At 61.5% G+C, this 14,425-nt stretch overlaps 14 non-coding genes across 14 annotated transcripts; all 14 read right to left on the bottom strand.

Annotated features, from left to right (window-relative positions):
• Positions 1 to 81: 81 nt before the first annotated feature.
• On the bottom strand, positions 82 to 245 carry LOC142286759 (U1 spliceosomal RNA). Its single transcript, XR_012747832.1, has one exon. It is a non-coding gene; the product is annotated as a U1 spliceosomal RNA (small nuclear RNA).
• Positions 246 to 1,140: 895 nt separating this feature from the next.
• Positions 1,141 to 1,304, bottom strand: LOC142286786 (U1 spliceosomal RNA). Its single transcript, XR_012747859.1, has one exon. It is a non-coding gene; the product is annotated as a U1 spliceosomal RNA (small nuclear RNA).
• A 930-nt stretch (positions 1,305 to 2,234) lies between these two features.
• On the bottom strand, positions 2,235 to 2,398 carry LOC142286760 (U1 spliceosomal RNA). Its single transcript, XR_012747833.1, has one exon. It is a non-coding gene; the product is annotated as a U1 spliceosomal RNA (small nuclear RNA).
• Positions 2,399 to 3,313: 915 nt separating this feature from the next.
• Positions 3,314 to 3,477, bottom strand: LOC142286797 (U1 spliceosomal RNA). The gene has a single exon (XR_012747870.1). It is a non-coding gene; the product is annotated as a U1 spliceosomal RNA (small nuclear RNA).
• Positions 3,478 to 4,382: 905 nt separating this feature from the next.
• Positions 4,383 to 4,546, bottom strand: LOC142286761 (U1 spliceosomal RNA). Its single transcript, XR_012747834.1, has one exon. It is a non-coding gene; the product is annotated as a U1 spliceosomal RNA (small nuclear RNA).
• An 895-nt stretch (positions 4,547 to 5,441) lies between these two features.
• On the bottom strand, positions 5,442 to 5,605 carry LOC142286808 (U1 spliceosomal RNA). Its single transcript, XR_012747881.1, has one exon. It is a non-coding gene; the product is annotated as a U1 spliceosomal RNA (small nuclear RNA).
• Positions 5,606 to 6,505: 900 nt separating this feature from the next.
• On the bottom strand, positions 6,506 to 6,669 carry LOC142286762 (U1 spliceosomal RNA). The gene has a single exon (XR_012747835.1). It is a non-coding gene; the product is annotated as a U1 spliceosomal RNA (small nuclear RNA).
• Positions 6,670 to 7,574: 905 nt separating this feature from the next.
• LOC142286763 (U1 spliceosomal RNA) lies at positions 7,575 to 7,738 on the bottom strand. The gene has a single exon (XR_012747836.1). It is a non-coding gene; the product is annotated as a U1 spliceosomal RNA (small nuclear RNA).
• Positions 7,739 to 8,633: 895 nt separating this feature from the next.
• LOC142286819 (U1 spliceosomal RNA) lies at positions 8,634 to 8,797 on the bottom strand. Its single transcript, XR_012747892.1, has one exon. It is a non-coding gene; the product is annotated as a U1 spliceosomal RNA (small nuclear RNA).
• A 905-nt stretch (positions 8,798 to 9,702) lies between these two features.
• LOC142286765 (U1 spliceosomal RNA) lies at positions 9,703 to 9,866 on the bottom strand. The gene has a single exon (XR_012747838.1). It is a non-coding gene; the product is annotated as a U1 spliceosomal RNA (small nuclear RNA).
• An 895-nt stretch (positions 9,867 to 10,761) lies between these two features.
• On the bottom strand, positions 10,762 to 10,925 carry LOC142286749 (U1 spliceosomal RNA). Its single transcript, XR_012747823.1, has one exon. It is a non-coding gene; the product is annotated as a U1 spliceosomal RNA (small nuclear RNA).
• Positions 10,926 to 11,825: 900 nt separating this feature from the next.
• Positions 11,826 to 11,989, bottom strand: LOC142286766 (U1 spliceosomal RNA). Its single transcript, XR_012747839.1, has one exon. It is a non-coding gene; the product is annotated as a U1 spliceosomal RNA (small nuclear RNA).
• Positions 11,990 to 12,894: 905 nt separating this feature from the next.
• On the bottom strand, positions 12,895 to 13,058 carry LOC142286827 (U1 spliceosomal RNA). The gene has a single exon (XR_012747898.1). It is a non-coding gene; the product is annotated as a U1 spliceosomal RNA (small nuclear RNA).
• Positions 13,059 to 13,963: 905 nt separating this feature from the next.
• LOC142286767 (U1 spliceosomal RNA) lies at positions 13,964 to 14,127 on the bottom strand. The gene has a single exon (XR_012747840.1). It is a non-coding gene; the product is annotated as a U1 spliceosomal RNA (small nuclear RNA).
• Between the last annotated feature and the right edge of the window lie 298 nt (positions 14,128 to 14,425).

Genomic DNA, 14,425 nt, shown 5'->3' on the forward strand with positions numbered 1-14,425 from the left:
AAAAGGAGACTCGCACACCTGTTGGCTCGTGGAGCCCCCCAAGCAGCAGCGTGTATCTGTCTATCTTTGACCAGAGCAAATCAGGGGAAAGCGCGAACGCAGTCCCCCACTACCACAAATTATGCAGTCGAGTTTCCCGCATTTGGGGAAATCGCAGGGGTCAGCACACCCGGCGTGCAATGGATGAGCCTCACCCTGGGAGAACCACCTTAGTGATCATGGTATCTCCCCTGCCAGGTAAGTATGAGTTGGGAGCGCGCCGGCTCGACGGGCGCCCCTCCGGCGCAGGCCCGCTACATCGCGGAGTCTCGGGCGGTGGGGTGAGGCGGGATCCGGGGCCAAAGCCAGGCGTTCCTTCGAGAGGGTGCCACCGAGGCCAGCAGCCTGGGAGCCGGCTACACCCCTTCCATCCCCCCCATGGCAGGCCAAGCTCAAGGCGAAGGCCGTCGTCCAAGATGCACAGCAAGCCAGAGTCATTTGCATAGCGGGGCGGCGGCTTCGGAGCCCAACGTGCGTTCGACGCCTGTAAACAGGCAGAAGGCTGCAGCTCCGGCTGCTCGCTCAGGGCGGCAGGAAGAGGCCCGGCGTCGGAGGCTCAACGTCGGCAGCCCCACCAGGCGGCCGCAAAAAAGGGCCCGGCCGTGCACTTCCTGCTGCTGCAGCCGCAAGTGCCATCTTTGGAGCGTGCCCGCTGCCGCTCGCTACAAAGCTCCCCTCCCGGCTGAACCAAAGGCCAATTCCTGTCACTACACCAGCGGAGGAATCCACAGCCAGTGGGCCCAGGGGGAACTCGGCCGGTGTGTCCAAAGCAGCCAAGCAAAGATATCAGGACGCCAAATCAAGAGTTAAGGGTTTAAACGGAGAGAGGAAAACGAAAAAACAAAGACCAAGGAAGGAACCCCCCCCTCCCCTCCTCTCTTTTAAAAAAGGCTCACAACAAATCCCAGATACCAAAAGCCAGCAGCAAAGCGAGCGGCTTCCCTTTGGCAGCTTCTAGATGGGGCCACAAGGGGGCACCAACAGGCTGTGCTTGCTTGAGAGTCCCTCGCAGCAGGCAGCAAAAGGAGACTCGCACACCTGTTGGCTCGTGGAGCCCCCCAAGCAGCAGCGTGTATCTGTCTATTTTTGACCAGAGCAAATCAGGGGAAAGCGCGAACGCAGTCCCCCACTACCACAAATTATGCAGTCGAGTTTCCCGCATTTGGGGAAATCGCAGGGGTCAGCACACCCGGAGTGCAATGGATGAGCCTCACCCTGGGAGAACCACCTTAGTGATCATGGTATCTCCCCTGCCAGGTAAGTATGAGTTGGGAGCGCGCCGGCTCGACGGGCGCCCCTCCGGCGCAGGCCCGCTACATCGCGGAGTCTCGGGCGGTGGGGTGAGGCGGGATCCGGGGCCAAAGCCAGGCGTTCCTTCGAGAGGGTGCCACCGAGGCCAGCAGCCTGGGAGCCGGCTACACCCCTTCCATCCCCCCCATGGCAGGCCAAGCTCAAGGCGAAGGCCGTCGTCCAAGATGCACAGCAAGCCAGAGTCATTTGCATAGCGGGGCGGCGGCTTCGGAGCCCAACGTGCGTTCGACGCCTGTAAACAGGCAGAAGGCTGCAGCTCCGGCTGCTCGCTCAGGGCGGCAGGAAGAGGCCCGGCGTCGGAGGCTCAACGTCGGCAGCCCCACCAGGCGGCCGCAAAAAAGGGCCCGGCCGTGCACTTCCTGCTGCTGCAGCCGCAAGTGCCATCTTTGGAGCGTGCCCGCTGCCGCTCGCTACAAAGCTCCCCTCCCGGCTGAACCAAAGGCCAATTCCTGTCACTACACCAGCGGAGGAATCCACAGCCAGCGGGCCCAGGGGGAACTCGGCCGGTGTGTCCAAAGCAGCCAAGCAAAGATATCAGGACGCCAAATCAAGAGTTAAGGGTTTAAACGGAGAGAGGAAAACGAAAAAACAAAGACCAAGGAAGGAACCCCCCCCTCCCCTCCCCTCCCCTCCCCTCCCCTCCCCTCCCCTCCCCTCCTCTCTTTTAAAAAAGGCTCACAACAAATCCCAGATACCAAAAGCCAGCAGCAAAGCGAGCGGCTTCCCTTTGGCAGCTTCTAGATGGGGCCACAAGGGGGCACCAACAGGCTGTGCTTGCTTGAGAGTCCCTCGCAGCAGGCAGCAAAAGGAGACTCGCACACCTGTTGGCTCGTGGAGCCCCCCAAGCAGCAGCGTGTATCTGTCTATCTTTGACCAGAGCAAATCAGGGGAAAGCGCGAACGCAGTCCCCCACTACCACAAATTATGCAGTCGAGTTTCCCGCATTTGGGGAAATCGCAGGGGTCAGCACACCCGGCGTGCAATGGATGAGCCTCACCCTGGGAGAACCACCTTAGTGATCATGGTATCTCCCCTGCCAGGTAAGTATGAGTTGGGAGCGCGCCGGCTCGACGGGCGCCCCTCCGGCGCAGGCCCGCTACATCGCGGAGTCTCGGGCGGTGGGGTGAGGCGGGATCCGGGGCCAAAGCCAGGCGTTCCTTCGAGAGGGTGCCACCGAGGCCAGCAGCCTGGGAGCCGGCTACACCCCTTCCATCCCCCCCATGGCAGGCCAAGCTCAAGGCGAAGGCCGTCGTCCAAGATGCACAGCAAGCCAGAGTCATTTGCATAGCGGGGCGGCGGCTTCGGAGCCCAACGTGCGTTCGACGCCTGTAAACAGGCAGAAGGCTGCAGCTCCGGCTGCTCGCTCAGGGCGGCAGGAAGAGGCCCGGCGTCGGAGGCTCAACGTCGGCAGCCCCACCAGGCGGCCGCAAAAAAGGGCCCGGCCGTGCACTTCCTGCTGCTGCAGCCGCAAGTGCCATCTTTGGAGCGTGCCCGCTGCCGCTCGCTACAAAGCTCCCCTCCCGGCTGAACCAAAGGCCAATTCCTGTCACTACACCAGCGGAGGAATCCACAGCCAGCGGGCCCAGGGGGAACTCGGCCGGTGTGTCCAAAGCAGCCAAGCAAAGATATCAGGACGCCAAATCAAGAGTTAAGGGTTTAAACGGAGAGAGGAAAACGAAAAAACAAAGACCAAGGAAGGAACCCCCCCCTCCCCTCCCCTCCCCTCCCCTCCCCTCCTCTCTTTTAAAAAAGGCTCACAACAAATCCCAGATACCAAAAGCCAGCAGCAAAGCGAGCGGCTTCCCTTTGGCAGCTTCTAGATGGGGCCACAAGGGGGCACCAACAGGCTGTGCTTGCTTGAGAGTCCCTCGCAGCAGGCAGCAAAAGGAGACTCGCACACCTGTTGGCTCGTGGAGCCCCCCAAGCAGCAGCGTGTATCTGTCTATCTTTGACCAGAGCAAATCAGGGGAAAGCGCGAACGCAGTCCCCCACTACCACAAATTATGCAGTCGAGTTTCCCGCATTTGGGGAAATCGCAGGGGTCAGCACACCCGGAGTGCAATGGATGAGCCTCACCCTGGGAGAACCACCTTAGTGATCATGGTATCTCCCCTGCCAGGTAAGTATGAGTTGGGAGCGCGCCGGCTCGACGGGCGCCCCTCCGGCGCAGGCCCGCTACATCGCGGAGTCTCGGGCGGTGGGGTGAGGCGGGATCCGGGGCCAAAGCCAGGCGTTCCTTCGAGAGGGTGCCACCGAGGCCAGCAGCCTGGGAGCCGGCTACACCCCTTCCATCCCCCCCATGGCAGGCCAAGCTCAAGGCGAAGGCCGTCGTCCAAGATGCACAGCAAGCCAGAGTCATTTGCATAGCGGGGCGGCGGCTTCGGAGCCCAACGTGCGTTCGACGCCTGTAAACAGGCAGAAGGCTGCAGCTCCGGCTGCTCGCTCAGGGCGGCAGGAAGAGGCCCGGCGTCGGAGGCTCAACGTCGGCAGCCCCACCAGGCGGCCGCAAAAAAGGGCCCGGCCGTGCACTTCCTGCTGCTGCAGCCGCAAGTGCCATCTTTGGAGCGTGCCCGCTGCCGCTCGCTACAAAGCTCCCCTCCCGGCTGAACCAAAGGCCAATTCCTGTCACTACACCAGCGGAGGAATCCACAGCCAGCGGGCCCAGGGGGAACTCGGCCGGTGTGTCCAAAGCAGCCAAGCAAAGATATCAGGACGCCAAATCAAGAGTTAAGGGTTTAAACGGAGAGAGGAAAACGAAAAAACAAAGACCAAGGAAGGAACCCCCCCCTCCCCTCCCCTCCCCTCCTCTCTTTTAAAAAAGGCTCACAACAAATCCCAGATACCAAAAGCCAGCAGCAAAGCGAGCGGCTTCCCTTTGGCAGCTTCTAGATGGGGCCACAAGGGGGCACCAACAGGCTGTGCTTGCTTGAGAGTCCCTCGCAGCAGGCAGCAAAAGGAGACTCGCACACCTGTTGGCTCGTGGAGCCCCCCAAGCAGCAGCGTGTATCTGTCTATCTTTGACCAGAGCAAATCAGGGGAAAGCGCGAACGCAGTCCCCCACTACCACAAATTATGCAGTCGAGTTTCCCGCATTTGGGGAAATCGCAGGGGTCAGCACACCCGGCGTGCAATGGATGAGCCTCACCCTGGGAGAACCACCTTAGTGATCATGGTATCTCCCCTGCCAGGTAAGTATGAGTTGGGAGCGCGCCGGCTCGACGGGCGCCCCTCCGGCGCAGGCCCGCTACATCGCGGAGTCTCGGGCGGTGGGGTGAGGCGGGATCCGGGGCCAAAGCCAGGCGTTCCTTCGAGAGGGTGCCACCGAGGCCAGCAGCCTGGGAGCCGGCTACACCCCTTCCATCCCCCCCATGGCAGGCCAAGCTCAAGGCGAAGGCCGTCGTCCAAGATGCACAGCAAGCCAGAGTCATTTGCATAGCGGGGCGGCGGCTTCGGAGCCCAACGTGCGTTCGACGCCTGTAAACAGGCAGAAGGCTGCAGCTCCGGCTGCTCGCTCAGGGCGGCAGGAAGAGGCCCGGCGTCGGAGGCTCAACGTCGGCAGCCCCACCAGGCGGCCGCAAAAAAGGGCCCGGCCGTGCACTTCCTGCTGCTGCAGCCGCAAGTGCCATCTTTGGAGCGTGCCCGCTGCCGCTCGCTACAAAGCTCCCCTCCCGGCTGAACCAAAGGCCAATTCCTGTCACTACACCAGCGGAGGAATCCACAGCCAGCGGGCCCAGGGGGAACTCGGCCGGTGTGTCCAAAGCAGCCAAGCAAAGATATCAGGACGCCAAATCAAGAGTTAAGGGTTTAAACGGAGAGAGGAAAACGAAAAAACAAAGACCAAGGAAGGAACCCCCCCCTCCCCTCCTCTCTTTTAAAAAAGGCTCACAACAAATCCCAGATACCAAAAGCCAGCAGCAAAGCGAGCGGCTTCCCTTTGGCAGCTTCTAGATGGGGCCACAAGGGGGCACCAACAGGCTGTGCTTGCTTGAGAGTCCCTCGCAGCAGGCAGCAAAAGGAGACTCGCACACCTGTTGGCTCGTGGAGCCCCCCAAGCAGCAGCGTGTATCTGTCTATTTTTGACCAGAGCAAATCAGGGGAAAGCGCGAACGCAGTCCCCCACTACCACAAATTATGCAGTCGAGTTTCCCGCATTTGGGGAAATCGCAGGGGTCAGCACACCCGGAGTGCAATGGATGAGCCTCACCCTGGGAGAACCACCTTAGTGATCATGGTATCTCCCCTGCCAGGTAAGTATGAGTTGGGAGCGCGCCGGCTCGACGGGCGCCCCTCCGGCGCAGGCCCGCTACATCGCGGAGTCTCGGGCGGTGGGGTGAGGCGGGATCCGGGGCCAAAGCCAGGCGTTCCTTCGAGAGGGTGCCACCGAGGCCAGCAGCCTGGGAGCCGGCTACACCCCTTCCATCCCCCCCATGGCAGGCCAAGCTCAAGGCGAAGGCCGTCGTCCAAGATGCACAGCAAGCCAGAGTCATTTGCATAGCGGGGCGGCGGCTTCGGAGCCCAACGTGCGTTCGACGCCTGTAAACAGGCAGAAGGCTGCAGCTCCGGCTGCTCGCTCAGGGCGGCAGGAAGAGGCCCGGCGTCGGAGGCTCAACGTCGGCAGCCCCACCAGGCGGCCGCAAAAAAGGGCCCGGCCGTGCACTTCCTGCTGCTGCAGCCGCAAGTGCCATCTTTGGAGCGTGCCCGCTGCCGCTCGCTACAAAGCTCCCCTCCCGGCTGAACCAAAGGCCAATTCCTGTCACTACACCAGCGGAGGAATCCACAGCCAGCGGGCCCAGGGGGAACTCGGCCGGTGTGTCCAAAGCAGCCAAGCAAAGATATCAGGACGCCAAATCAAGAGTTAAGGGTTTAAACGGAGAGAGGAAAACGAAAAAACAAAGACCAAGGAAGGAACCCCCCCCTCCCCTCCCCTCCTCTCTTTTAAAAAAGGCTCACAACAAATCCCAGATACCAAAAGCCAGCAGCAAAGCGAGCGGCTTCCCTTTGGCAGCTTCTAGATGGGGCCACAAGGGGGCACCAACAGGCTGTGCTTGCTTGAGAGTCCCTCGCAGCAGGCAGCAAAAGGAGACTCGCACACCTGTTGGCTCGTGGAGCCCCCCAAGCAGCAGCGTGTATCTGTCTATCTTTGACCAGAGCAAATCAGGGGAAAGCGCGAACGCAGTCCCCCACTACCACAAATTATGCAGTCGAGTTTCCCGCATTTGGGGAAATCGCAGGGGTCAGCACACCCGGCGTGCAATGGATGAGCCTCACCCTGGGAGAACCACCTTAGTGATCATGGTATCTCCCCTGCCAGGTAAGTATGAGTTGGGAGCGCGCCGGCTCGACGGGCGCCCCTCCGGCGCAGGCCCGCTACATCGCGGAGTCTCGGGCGGTGGGGTGAGGCGGGATCCGGGGCCAAAGCCAGGCGTTCCTTCGAGAGGGTGCCACCGAGGCCAGCAGCCTGGGAGCCGGCTACACCCCTTCCATCCCCCCCATGGCAGGCCAAGCTCAAGGCGAAGGCCGTCGTCCAAGATGCACAGCAAGCCAGAGTCATTTGCATAGCGGGGCGGCGGCTTCGGAGCCCAACGTGCGTTCGACGCCTGTAAACAGGCAGAAGGCTGCAGCTCCGGCTGCTCGCTCAGGGCGGCAGGAAGAGGCCCGGCGTCGGAGGCTCAACGTCGGCAGCCCCACCAGGCGGCCGCAAAAAAGGGCCCGGCCGTGCACTTCCTGCTGCTGCAGCCGCAAGTGCCATCTTTGGAGCGTGCCCGCTGCCGCTCGCTACAAAGCTCCCCTCCCGGCTGAACCAAAGGCCAATTCCTGTCACTACACCAGCGGAGGAATCCACAGCCAGCGGGCCCAGGGGGAACTCGGCCGGTGTGTCCAAAGCAGCCAAGCAAAGATATCAGGACGCCAAATCAAGAGTTAAGGGTTTAAACGGAGAGAGGAAAACGAAAAAACAAAGACCAAGGAAGGAACCCCCCCCTCCCCTCCCCTCCCCTCCTCTCTTTTAAAAAAGGCTCACAACAAATCCCAGATACCAAAAGCCAGCAGCAAAGCGAGCGGCTTCCCTTTGGCAGCTTCTAGATGGGGCCACAAGGGGGCACCAACAGGCTGTGCTTGCTTGAGAGTCCCTCGCAGCAGGCAGCAAAAGGAGACTCGCACACCTGTTGGCTCGTGGAGCCCCCCAAGCAGCAGCGTGTATCTGTCTATCTTTGACCAGAGCAAATCAGGGGAAAGCGCGAACGCAGTCCCCCACTACCACAAATTATGCAGTCGAGTTTCCCGCATTTGGGGAAATCGCAGGGGTCAGCACACCCGGCGTGCAATGGATGAGCCTCACCCTGGGAGAACCACCTTAGTGATCATGGTATCTCCCCTGCCAGGTAAGTATGAGTTGGGAGCGCGCCGGCTCGACGGGCGCCCCTCCGGCGCAGGCCCGCTACATCGCGGAGTCTCGGGCGGTGGGGTGAGGCGGGATCCGGGGCCAAAGCCAGGCGTTCCTTCGAGAGGGTGCCACCGAGGCCAGCAGCCTGGGAGCCGGCTACACCCCTTCCATCCCCCCCATGGCAGGCCAAGCTCAAGGCGAAGGCCGTCGTCCAAGATGCACAGCAAGCCAGAGTCATTTGCATAGCGGGGCGGCGGCTTCGGAGCCCAACGTGCGTTCGACGCCTGTAAACAGGCAGAAGGCTGCAGCTCCGGCTGCTCGCTCAGGGCGGCAGGAAGAGGCCCGGCGTCGGAGGCTCAACGTCGGCAGCCCCACCAGGCGGCCGCAAAAAAGGGCCCGGCCGTGCACTTCCTGCTGCTGCAGCCGCAAGTGCCATCTTTGGAGCGTGCCCGCTGCCGCTCGCTACAAAGCTCCCCTCCCGGCTGAACCAAAGGCCAATTCCTGTCACTACACCAGCGGAGGAATCCACAGCCAGCGGGCCCAGGGGGAACTCGGCCGGTGTGTCCAAAGCAGCCAAGCAAAGATATCAGGACGCCAAATCAAGAGTTAAGGGTTTAAACGGAGAGAGGAAAACGAAAAAACAAAGACCAAGGAAGGAACCCCCCCCTCCCCTCCTCTCTTTTAAAAAAGGCTCACAACAAATCCCAGATACCAAAAGCCAGCAGCAAAGCGAGCGGCTTCCCTTTGGCAGCTTCTAGATGGGGCCACAAGGGGGCACCAACAGGCTGTGCTTGCTTGAGAGTCCCTCGCAGCAGGCAGCAAAAGGAGACTCGCACACCTGTTGGCTCGTGGAGCCCCCCAAGCAGCAGCGTGTATCTGTCTATTTTTGACCAGAGCAAATCAGGGGAAAGCGCGAACGCAGTCCCCCACTACCACAAATTATGCAGTCGAGTTTCCCGCATTTGGGGAAATCGCAGGGGTCAGCACACCCGGAGTGCAATGGATGAGCCTCACCCTGGGAGAACCACCTTAGTGATCATGGTATCTCCCCTGCCAGGTAAGTATGAGTTGGGAGCGCGCCGGCTCGACGGGCGCCCCTCCGGCGCAGGCCCGCTACATCGCGGAGTCTCGGGCGGTGGGGTGAGGCGGGATCCGGGGCCAAAGCCAGGCGTTCCTTCGAGAGGGTGCCACCGAGGCCAGCAGCCTGGGAGCCGGCTACACCCCTTCCATCCCCCCCATGGCAGGCCAAGCTCAAGGCGAAGGCCGTCGTCCAAGATGCACAGCAAGCCAGAGTCATTTGCATAGCGGGGCGGCGGCTTCGGAGCCCAACGTGCGTTCGACGCCTGTAAACAGGCAGAAGGCTGCAGCTCCGGCTGCTCGCTCAGGGCGGCAGGAAGAGGCCCGGCGTCGGAGGCTCAACGTCGGCAGCCCCACCAGGCGGCCGCAAAAAAGGGCCCGGCCGTGCACTTCCTGCTGCTGCAGCCGCAAGTGCCATCTTTGGAGCGTGCCCGCTGCCGCTCGCTACAAAGCTCCCCTCCCGGCTGAACCAAAGGCCAATTCCTGTCACTACACCAGCGGAGGAATCCACAGCCAGCGGGCCCAGGGGGAACTCGGCCGGTGTGTCCAAAGCAGCCAAGCAAAGATATCAGGACGCCAAATCAAGAGTTAAGGGTTTAAACGGAGAGAGGAAAACGAAAAAACAAAGACCAAGGAAGGAACCCCCCCCTCCCCTCCCCTCCCCTCCTCTCTTTTAAAAAAGGCTCACAACAAATCCCAGATACCAAAAGCCAGCAGCAAAGCGAGCGGCTTCCCTTTGGCAGCTTCTAGATGGGGCCACAAGGGGGCACCAACAGGCTGTGCTTGCTTGAGAGTCCCTCGCAGCAGGCAGCAAAAGGAGACTCGCACACCTGTTGGCTCGTGGAGCCCCCCAAGCAGCAGCGTGTATCTGTCTATCTTTGACCAGAGCAAATCAGGGGAAAGCGCGAACGCAGTCCCCCACTACCACAAATTATGCAGTCGAGTTTCCCGCATTTGGGGAAATCGCAGGGGTCAGCACACCCGGCGTGCAATGGATGAGCCTCACCCTGGGAGAACCACCTTAGTGATCATGGTATCTCCCCTGCCAGGTAAGTATGAGTTGGGAGCGCGCCGGCTCGACGGGCGCCCCTCCGGCGCAGGCCCGCTACATCGCGGAGTCTCGGGCGGTGGGGTGAGGCGGGATCCGGGGCCAAAGCCAGGCGTTCCTTCGAGAGGGTGCCACCGAGGCCAGCAGCCTGGGAGCCGGCTACACCCCTTCCATCCCCCCCATGGCAGGCCAAGCTCAAGGCGAAGGCCGTCGTCCAAGATGCACAGCAAGCCAGAGTCATTTGCATAGCGGGGCGGCGGCTTCGGAGCCCAACGTGCGTTCGACGCCTGTAAACAGGCAGAAGGCTGCAGCTCCGGCTGCTCGCTCAGGGCGGCAGGAAGAGGCCCGGCGTCGGAGGCTCAACGTCGGCAGCCCCACCAGGCGGCCGCAAAAAAGGGCCCGGCCGTGCACTTCCTGCTGCTGCAGCCGCAAGTGCCATCTTTGGAGCGTGCCCGCTGCCGCTCGCTACAAAGCTCCCCTCCCGGCTGAACCAAAGGCCAATTCCTGTCACTACACCAGCGGAGGAATCCACAGCCAGCGGGCCCAGGGGGAACTCGGCCGGTGTGTCCAAAGCAGCCAAGCAAAGATATCAGGACGCCAAATCAAGAGTTAAGGGTTTAAACGGAGAGAGGAAAACGAAAAAACAAAGACCAAGGAAGGAACCCCCCCCTCCCCTCCTCTCTTTTAAAAAAGGCTCACAACAAATCCCAGATACCAAAAGCCAGCAGCAAAGCGAGCGGCTTCCCTTTGGCAGCTTCTAGATGGGGCCACAAGGGGGCACCAACAGGCTGTGCTTGCTTGAGAGTCCCTCGCAGCAGGCAGCAAAAGGAGACTCGCACACCTGTTGGCTCGTGGAGCCCCCCAAGCAGCAGCGTGTATCTGTCTATTTTTGACCAGAGCAAATCAGGGGAAAGCGCGAACGCAGTCCCCCACTACCACAAATTATGCAGTCAAGTTTCCCGCATTTGGGGAAATCGCAGGGGTCAGCACACCCGGAGTGCAATGGATGAGCCTCACCCTGGGAGAACCACCTTAGTGATCATGGTATCTCCCCTGCCAGGTAAGTATGAGTTGGGAGCGCGCCGGCTCGACGGGCGCCCCTCCGGCGCAGGCCCGCTACATCGCGGAGTCTCGGGCGGTGGGGTGAGGCGGGATCCGGGGCCAAAGCCAGGCGTTCCTTCGAGAGGGTGCCACCGAGGCCAGCAGCCTGGGAGCCGGCTACACCCCTTCCATCCCCCCCATGGCAGGCCAAGCTCAAGGCGAAGGCCGTCGTCCAAGATGCACAGCAAGCCAGAGTCATTTGCATAGCGGGGCGGCGGCTTCGGAGCCCAACGTGCGTTCGACGCCTGTAAACAGGCAGAAGGCTGCAGCTCCGGCTGCTCGCTCAGGGCGGCAGGAAGAGGCCCGGCGTCGGAGGCTCAACGTCGGCAGCCCCACCAGGCGGCCGCAAAAAAGGGCCCGGCCGTGCACTTCCTGCTGCTGCAGCCGCAAGTGCCATCTTTGGAGCGTGCCCGCTGCCGCTCGCTACAAAGCTCCCCTCCCGGCTGAACCAAAGGCCAATTCCTGTCACTACACCAGCGGAGGAATCCACAGCCAGCGGGCCCAGGGGGAACTCGGCCGGTGTGTCCAAAGCAGCCAAGCAAAGATATCAGGACGCCAAATCAAGAGTTAAGGGTTTAAACGGAGAGAGGAAAACGAAAAAACAAAGACCAAGGAAGGAACCCCCCCCTCCCCTCCCCTCCTCTCTTTTAAAAAAGGCTCACAACAAATCCCAGATACCAAAAGCCAGCAGCAAAGCGAGCGGCTTCCCTTTGGCAGCTTCTAGATGGGGCCACAAGGGGGCACCAACAGGCTGTGCTTGCTTGAGAGTCCCTCGCAGCAGGCAGCAAAAGGAGACTCGCACACCTGTTGGCTCGTGGAGCCCCCCAAGCAGCAGCGTGTATCTGTCTATCTTTGACCAGAGCAAATCAGGGGAAAGCGCGAACGCAGTCCCCCACTACCACAAATTATGCAGTCGAGTTTCCCGCATTTGGGGAAATCGCAGGGGTCAGCACACCCGGCGTGCAATGGATGAGCCTCACCCTGGGAGAACCACCTTAGTGATCATGGTATCTCCCCTGCCAGGTAAGTATGAGTTGGGAGCGCGCCGGCTCGACGGGCGCCCCTCCGGCGCAGGCCCGCTACATCGCGGAGTCTCGGGCGGTGGGGTGAGGCGGGATCCGGGGCCAAAGCCAGGCGTTCCTTCGAGAGGGTGCCACCGAGGCCAGCAGCCTGGGAGCCGGCTACACCCCTTCCATCCCCCCCATGGCAGGCCAAGCTCAAGGCGAAGGCCGTCGTCCAAGATGCACAGCAAGCCAGAGTCATTTGCATAGCGGGGCGGCGGCTTCGGAGCCCAACGTGCGTTCGACGCCTGTAAACAGGCAGAAGGCTGCAGCTCCGGCTGCTCGCTCAGGGCGGCAGGAAGAGGCCCGGCGTCGGAGGCTCAACGTCGGCAGCCCCACCAGGCGGCCGCAAAAAAGGGCCCGGCCGTGCACTTCCTGCTGCTGCAGCCGCAAGTGCCATCTTTGGAGCGTGCCCGCTGCCGCTCGCTACAAAGCTCCCCTCCCGGCTGAACCAAAGGCCAATTCCTGTCACTACACCAGCGGAGGAATCCACAGCCAGCGGGCCCAGGGGGAACTCGGCCGGTGTGTCCAAAGCAGCCAAGCAAAGATATCAGGACGCCAAATCAAGAGTTAAGGGTTTAAACGGAGAGAGGAAAACGAAAAAACAAAGACCAAGGAAGGAACCCCCCCCTCCCCTCCCCTCCCCTCCTCTCTTTTAAAAAAGGCTCACAACAAATCCCAGATACCAAAAGCCAGCAGCAAAGCGAGCGGCTTCCCTTTGGCAGCTTCTAGATGGGGCCACAAGGGGGCACCAACAGGCTGTGCTTGCTTGAGAGTCCCTCGCAGCAGGCAGCAAAAGGAGACTCGCACACCTGTTGGCTCGTGGAGCCCCCCAAGCAGCAGCGTGTATCTGTCTATCTTTGACCAGAGCAAATCAGGGGAAAGCGCGAACGCAGTCCCCCACTACCACAAATTATGCAGTCGAGTTTCCCGCATTTGGGGAAATCGCAGGGGTCAGCACACCCGGAGTGCAATGGATGAGCCTCACCCTGGGAGAACCACCTTAGTGATCATGGTATCTCCCCTGCCAGGTAAGTATGAGTTGGGAGCGCGCCGGCTCGACGGGCGCCCCTCCGGCGCAGGCCCGCTACATCGCGGAGTCTCGGGCGGTGGGGTGAGGCGGGATCCGGGGCCAAAGCCAGGCGTTCCTTCGAGAGGGTGCCACCGAGGCCAGCAGCCTGGGAGCCGGCTACACCCCTTCCATCCCCCCCATGGCAGGCCAAGCTCAAGGCGAAGGCCGTCGTCCAAGATGCACAGCAAGCCAGAGTCATTTGCATAGCGGGGCGGCGGCTTCGGAGCCCAACGTGCGTTCGACGCCTGTAAACAGGCAGAAGGCTGCAGCTCCGGCTGCTCGCTCAGGGCGGCAGGAAGAGGCCCGGCGTCGGAGGCTCAACGTCGGCAGCCCCACCAGGCGGCCGCAAAAAAGGGCCCGGCCGTGCACTTCCTGCTGCTGCAGCCGCAAGTGCCATCTTTGGAGCGTGCCCGCTGCCGCTCGCTACAAAGCTCCCCTCCCGGCTGAACCAAAGGCCAATTCCTGTCACTACACCAGCGGAGGAATCCACAGCCAGCGGGCCCAGGGGGAACTCGGCCGGTGTGTCCAAAGCAGCCAAGCAAAGATATCAGGACGCCAAATCAAGAGTTAAGGGTTTAAACGGAGAGAGGAAAACGAAAAAACAAAGACCAAGGAAGGAACCCCCCCCTCCCCTCCCCTCCCCTCCTCTCTTTTAAAAAAGGCTCACAACAAATCCCAGATACCAAAAGCCAGCAGCAAAGCGAGCGGCTTCCCTTTGGCAGCTTCTAGATGGGGCCACAAGGGGGCACCAACAGGCTGTGCTTGCTTGAGAGTCCCTCGCAGCAGGCAGCAAAAGGAGACTCGCACACCTGTTGGCTCGTGGAGCCCCCCAAGCAGCAGCGTGTATCTGTCTATCTTTGACCAGAGCAAATCAGGGGAAAGCGCGAACGCAGTCCCCCACTACCACAAATTATGCAGTCGAGTTTCCCGCATTTGGGGAAATCGCAGGGGTCAGCACACCCGGCGTGCAATGGATGAGCCTCACCCTGGGAGAACCACCTTAGTGATCATGGTATCTCCCCTGCCAGGTAAGTATGAGTTGGGAGCGCGCCGGCTCGACGGGCGCCCCTCCGGCGCAGGCCCGCTACATCGCGGAGTCTCGGGCGGTGGGGTGAGGCGGGATCCGGGGCCAAAGCCAGGCGTTCCTTCGAGAGGGTGCCACCGAGGCCAGCAGCCTGGGAGCCGGCTACACCCCTTCCATCCCCCCCATGGCAGGCCAAGCTCAAGGCGAAGGCCGTCGTCCAAGATGCACAGCAAGCCAGAGTCATTTGCATAGCGGGGCGGCGGCTTCGGAGCCCAACGTGCGTTCGACGCCTGTAAACAGGCAGAAGGCT

This window comes from Anomaloglossus baeobatrachus, unplaced genomic scaffold (genome assembly GCF_048569485.1).
Source record: "Anomaloglossus baeobatrachus isolate aAnoBae1 unplaced genomic scaffold, aAnoBae1.hap1 Scaffold_695, whole genome shotgun sequence".
NCBI classification, from domain to species: Eukaryota; Metazoa; Chordata; class Amphibia; order Anura; family Aromobatidae; genus Anomaloglossus; species Anomaloglossus baeobatrachus.